The sequence below is a fragment of the Asparagus officinalis genome, chromosome 8 (genome assembly GCF_001876935.1).
Source record: "Asparagus officinalis chromosome 8, Aspof.V1, whole genome shotgun sequence".
Classification (NCBI taxonomy): domain Eukaryota; kingdom Viridiplantae; phylum Streptophyta; class Magnoliopsida; order Asparagales; family Asparagaceae; genus Asparagus; species Asparagus officinalis.
Window position 1 is genome coordinate 75,578,704 of NC_033801.1, and position 7,028 is coordinate 75,585,731.

The following is a 7,028-nucleotide window of genomic DNA, read 5'->3' on the forward strand; positions in this document are numbered from 1 at the left end:
TTTCTAGTTTTTCCAGGTTCCATTCTAATTACTCGACCCCTACAACAAGCTCCACCTCCTTACCGTCTCTTCCCCTTGGCCTCATCCTAGGCATGTTTCGGAAAATGCAGATTAGAAATTGAGTTTCGTACTCCCCAATGAGCCCTATCGAAGTCCCAACCATCACCCCCCACCCTCCCTAAAAAAAACCAAAAAAAAAAACATCCACTATCCCTCCAGAAATCCTTGAAAGAGTTGCTAAATTCTTTAAGGAGATCGGAGAGGTGAATGTTAGGTCTTATGTTTATGAGCCTACTATCTAATCTAGTTTTGATGATTAACAAACAATTCCTAATAATAGTTGTCAAGTGTTTATATTTGATTGTTAGGTATTCAATACAAGGATCCTCTGTTGGAGGTTGGTTGGAATTTCGAGTAAGGGTGCATTCGGTCCGGATGCGGTTCAGATATGATACTTATCATATTCATATTTGCTTACCCATCTCAGATATGGATACATATACAAATATAACTCGATAAGATAGTTTCATATCCATATCCGCTAAAATCGGATTCAAATACATATTTTTCTTTGGATAAATAAGCGGGTATGTATGCAGATACAAAACAGATATAATAAACTAGATAGTATTGAAAAAACTATCCTTCATGTGATATAAAAGAGTTCATTAATATGTTCATTATATCTAAAAAGTTAAGATTAGACATATTGATCACTAAAATTAACCTTAAAAACATAATCTAAGGATTAAAACTATCGTAATAGTATGAATTCGGATATTTCAGACACGGATTCAGATATTTTACTACAGAGCCATATACATATGATATTTATTGGTTATAAATTTAAGTAAATATATTTGTATCCCAACAAATACGTTTACAGTTATTTCTTTGGACACAGATATGACTTTGCACCCTAACTTGGAGGGACATTATCAAATGACGGAGGGTAAATTTGTAGATATGATCGATTAGGTGAGTATATTGGCCAAAAAAAAAAGAAAAATTAAAATCTTTTCCTCCGTCTCAATCCAGCTCAATACTAGTCCACTACTAAAGCCCATCGGTCCGACAACTCTTTCTTGACCCTCCAATGCAAATCCAGCGGTTCAAATTCATTGTAGCACGAAATTAAAACCCTAATTCCCAGAACGCAACGGTATCTATTTACTTCAAACCCCATCCGTTGTCGCTCATCTCTCTTCCCGTCGGTTCAAAACTTTTTCCTAAAATTCTACTAATATTTACACATTCCTTTTTCCCCCAATCGAGTTGCAAATTATTTTTATTTTTCCTCTTATTAGTTTTTTTTCTTTTTTGCAGTGATGAGCCTAATTTGTGGACTAGAGTTTCTGATCTGGTGTTGAATTACCAGAATCTGAAGACTAACCCTTGGCTGTCTGAGCTCAATTATTTATTTATTTATTTATTTTTGAAACGTGTTTTTAGATTTTTGATTCTTGTTGTTTAATAAACGAAAAGTTTTTTTATTGGATTAATTATTGAGAAAGTGTCCATTACCAATTCTGGAGGATGAGTTCGGTTCCTCTTGATATAATGGCTCGGACGCTATATCGATCTTTGTGGTTATCCTGATCTTTGGCTTTTCTTCGTGCCATTTGTCTTTGTAAACGCCTCATACATTTCCCCTTTTTATTCTCGTATAAAATCTATCTTATGTCTATTTTTTTTCATTTTTAGTTCTTTTTGCTTTTAGGTGAATTTAAGTTAGGGTTATGATTTATCCTGTATTCGTTTAAACATTATCTGATTTAAATTAAGTGATATGCTTCAGTACTGTTAAAATTATTATATTATCTCAAATTATTCGAACCATTACTAGACTGTGGACGTTTCTATTAATATATGATAGTTTTGAAAATCTCAAATACTCTTGATTATTTGGTTTCCAAATTTTATCATGATGTTAATGTTCTATTAGTGTTTGTGTTAGATCTATTTTTTTTTTAAATTTTACATTGATATAAAAATATTTAAACATATTGTATTAAAAAAAGTAACGGAAACAAGATCTATTTTCGATAATTAAAGTGAAACGGAAAGAAGAATTCAATCAAAATATTCCTAGAACGCAATTTGAGAGCTAATTATTAGAAATTTGGTTGGGGAATCGTGTTAATGCAAGGTCTGGATGTTACAAAATTATTGTAGTTAGAAAATTAGTGTAGTTGTAGCAAAGTACACGAGTATTACTAAATCAGCTTTTCATCTGAAGCTAGGAGAATGCTCCTTGGACCATGCGGAATGACCAATACAAGTGTTCATGGAAGTGCAACTTGCTCACCAAAAGAATCTCCTAATTTGTTCAAAGTATATCTCCAAAAATATACACGCGCTAAGAAAAATTCCTAAATGACCCAAAATATGGGACCAGCAGGGGACATGTGAAGTGTTCTCTTTCTATTGCATAATGAGCTGGTTATCATTAATGATGGTCAGATTATTATGCAATAGGAGGAGGACACCTCATAGTGAGTTATCTACCATAGGGGTTGTGCTTGAGGATGTTTTGCACGAAGGGGAGTAGGACGAGTCAGGAAGCTCTTGTGATTGTGGAAACACTGTGAAGTTGACATGGCCATATGATTCATGTGTTAAGAGGATTAACTTTGGCTTTTTTGCTGAATTGCAAAATAGATTTTGAGTAGATTCTATTTGCTTTTCGGACCTAAAATATTGGGAAATAGTGTAAAAAAAGAAATAACCACGGAGAGTAAAAAGAAAACGATACCCCAAGTTGTTTAAACTTTGGCACTTTGCTTCCCTTTGTTGTGCATACATTGCCTTGTGTGCCAAATTATAAAAACATGAAAAATCGCTTTGTTGTTTGTTCTTTAGTCTTACTATTTAGTTTTTGTCATGTTAACAAATCACAATTCTCCTTACATTTTTTTGTTCATTTTCATTTCTGATTACAATAAGTTGCATGCTTTCAGCTTCAGTGAGAATAGTCTGAGATGTAGTGAACACACTAAACAAATGATTGTCAGCGATAATTGGAAGAGTGGCTAGGATTATGGGTACTAGAACATGCATGAGTAATAACTTCTAATCTAGCTCAAGAGGTGCCCTAATAAAGCTGCATGTAGAAAAGATAATTTGCGTAGCCAAATTTAAACACGGAAAATAGCTTTGTTATTGATTCTTTAATTTTAATGGTTTAGTTTTTGTCATATAGCAGACGACAACTCTCCTTACTTTTTTTGTCCATTTTATCCTCATTACAACCAATGTTTTAAATATCGGATATTAGGAAAATATCGATCGGTCAAATCCATATCAGATTGAGGATATCTAGGAAATACTAGGGATATATAGTAAATATCAGAGTGCTATATTGGATGATGTGCATATATAATATAATGTCCAAAATATAATCTGAACATACTTAATGAAATCTAAGCTTACAAAAGATTTAAATAATATAAGTTTAGGATCACTAACCAATTGTAGAAACTTAGAGAAAAGAGCATACTAGAATTTGCTACAAAACTTCATAGGGTTAGAATTTTTGCTAAAAAAATTAAATAATAAATGGCTTATTGCTAATCATTAAAGAAATTGTTTAGCGATAATCCATAAGGACATATCGACCAACATTATATCAGCTAAATAGCGGCCATGTTGGGCATATATCGCCTGTAATTTGCCAAAAAGCGGTAAAGGATATTGACACCATATCGTTTGGCCATGTTGGGCATATATCGCCTGTAATTTGCCAAAAAGCGGTAAAGGATATTGACACCATATCGTTTTGCGACAAGCCTTGTAAAAGGATACATTGGCTATATCAAGAATATTTTAAATAATGATTACGCGAAATGGCATGCTCTCAGCTTAGGTGAGAATACTCTTAGATGGAGCGAAAATGCTAAATAAATGATTGTCAGCAATAATTAGAGGAGTGGCTACTAGAACAGGCATGGGTAATAACCTCTAATCTAGCTTAGGAGGCACCCTAATTGATCTGCATTTGAAAATGGATTTGGGTCTAAATACAAATATATGGAAGATAGCATTTGATGGATTTTAAATCTTAACTTTTTAGTTTGTCATATTAGCAAACTTTGATTCTCCTTGCATTTCTTGTCATTTTAATTTATTTCGTCTTGGAAGAAATATGCTAATCCTTCTCTCCTGATTTCATTTCCTAATTGCTTTTCCTTTGGCCAGCTTGCAACTTTAGATCCTCAAGATCTTGATAATGAAGCCCTTGCATTTAGACCCGTATTGGGATCCATGCTCACAAGAATCTTCAACAATCCACATAACAAGGAAGCAAACCAGCCTCAGTTGGAGAAACTTATGCAGTTCTGGGCTTCGTAGGAAGTTTATGACCAGGCAACTATAGCTAACGTCGGGAGTGAAATGACTGGTGGATTTCCTCTGTATTCGGCACCACAGAAAGAAGCACTAGCAATCACAGACCCCACGATTTTCCCAGGTCCCTCTCTAGTCCTCCCTTCTCACTCACATATGCAAATATGTACATGCATACGTGCATCAACATCACAGGGCAAAGGATGCAAGCACCCATTTTTATGCTAGTTTTTCTTTTTTGCCCTCCTTTTCTCATCTCTTTTTTATCTTTCACGCACATGCAGAATTTTGTGCTAATATTGACTTTGTGTATACTAGCATGAACATCTACTTGGCTATTAGTATGAAATTTATGATTTCTGAGCTTTGAGCTTTTTACTTGCTAGATTGTTTTTTCTAACCATCTAAGGATTCAACGAAACTTATGATATAAAATTTCATAAGTTGAGAAAAGGGTTTTTGGTTTTTGAAGTAACATGTCATCTCTGTGGTGTGGCCCAAATTGAGTTATTCAAGAACAAGTGCGTTTCTACTCCTGTTAATGAATGCTTCATATCAAGACTTAAGTTATTCTGAACTTGTCCAAACTTTGATCGTTGATAGATGATGCACATTCGTTGATGGTCCAGTGGAGTATTTTTAATTATTGTTCTTTTTTTTCCTATTAGTTATTCTTGCTTAAATCTGAAGGTTACGCCTTAGTTGCTGAGTGTTTTGTTTTGAACGTTCGCCTTAATTTCTTCTGAACTACTGATGAGTTTTCTACATTTTCATGCCCAAAAAGTTAATATATGACCTATGAACCCCGACAATATTTTATAAATCACCAATTCTTCTACTTCCATCTGATCAGGTTTAGAAGTATCATTATAGGAAAACATCCATTGATCTACCATCTTGTTACTTTGCATGGACTATTAGTTTCCTTATGATCTGATGATACATATCTGCACAAATAGGAATTACAGGATGCTTCGGATACTTGGATGGTATTCCAGCTCAATTTATTTTGGTGCTCCTTGACTACGTTGATGAACAAGTGCCTTAGCCCTTTATATTCTTCCTCTTTTTTAGTTACTTTCAGTTTTATATGTTAGAATTATTAGTAGAATTTCTGTTTTGATATTCCTCCACGCAAGGTAAAATTATAATCGCAGTGCAAGTACTGAAGTACATGTATCATGTAACTCTAGGTCTCTAATACCTGCAATTTTTATCACGTGCATTGTAGTTACTTTGTCAGTTTTAGAATTTTGTATCTTTTCAGCTGCGTAGCTGTAGTTGTAGGTGCTTGTTTTAGGGTATCAAGTTTTCTTGGACTTCTATGGTGGTTTGGGTTGGAAATGGAGTTGCTTTAACCCTATTTGCTGCTCACAAAGGTTACCTAAGACTTACACCCAAATCTGCATAAGTTGTCAACCACAATTGAATGTTCCCCCCTTTTCAAGTGTGTTTATCTTTTGTAGTAAAACAAATAGCTGCAACTGATACAAAATGTCCCAGTTATATGCAACTGCAGTTATGATCCCTGCTGCTGTAGGGACCAACCCCCTATTATGCAGTTACTTCCTCTTACCATATGCCTGCGCACTCTTTCTCAAAACACAATTGTTGATTATTGACATTTTTGCTTTGAAACTACAGGGCAACCACCACCTTCCCAGTGGCAACAACCCGAGAAGCAAGATCCCGAAAAGCTACTTCCCTCACTTCCCACTTCTATCCCTCTAGAAATCCTCGAAAGAGTTGCTAAATTCTTTAAGGAGATCGGAGAGGTGAATGTTAGGTCTCATGTTTATGAGCCTACTATCTAATCTAGTTTTGATGATTAACAAACAATTCCTAATAATAGTTGTCAAGTGTTTATATTTGATTGTTAGGTATTCAATACAAGCATCCTCCGTTGGAGGTTGGTTGGAATTTCGAGTAAGGGTGCATTCGGTCCGGATGCGGTTCAGATATGATACTTATCATATTTATATCTGTAACTCGATAAGATAGTTTCATATCCATATCTGCTAAAATCGCATACAAATACATATATTTTCTGGATAAATAAACGGGTATGCATGTAGATGCAAAATAGATATGATAAACTAGATAGTCCTAAAAAAACTATCCTTCATGTGATATAAAAGAGTTCATTAATATGTTCATTATATCTAAAAAGTTAAGATTAGACATATTGATCACTAAAATTAACCTTAAATACCTAATCTAAGGATTGAAACTATCGTAATAGTATGAATAATTTGTATTCAGACACTGATTCAGATATTTTACTAAAAAGCTATATACATATGATATTTATTGGTTATAAATTTAAGTAAATATATTTGTATCCCAACGAATACGTTTACAAATATTTCTTTGGACACAGATATGACTTTGCACCCTAACTTGGAGGGACAAATTATCAAATGACGGAGGGTAAATTTGTAGATATGATCGATTAACAAGGTATATTGGCCAAAAAAAGAAAGAAGAAAATCTTTTCCTCCGTCTCAATCCAGCCCAATACTTGTCCACTACAAAAGACCACCAGTCCGACAACTCTTTCTTGACCCTCCAATGAAAATCCAGCGGTTCAAATTCATTGCAGCACGAAATTAAAACCCTAATTCCTAGAACGCAACAGTGTATATTTACTTCAAACCCCATCCGTTGTCGCTCATCTCTCTTCC

The 7,028-nt window shown here is 34.3% G+C and overlaps 1 pseudogene; it reads left to right on the plus strand.

Moving 5' to 3' along the window:
* Positions 1–7,028, plus strand: part of LOC109851361 — a 21,058-nt pseudogene that overhangs the window by 6,523 nt on the left and 7,507 nt on the right.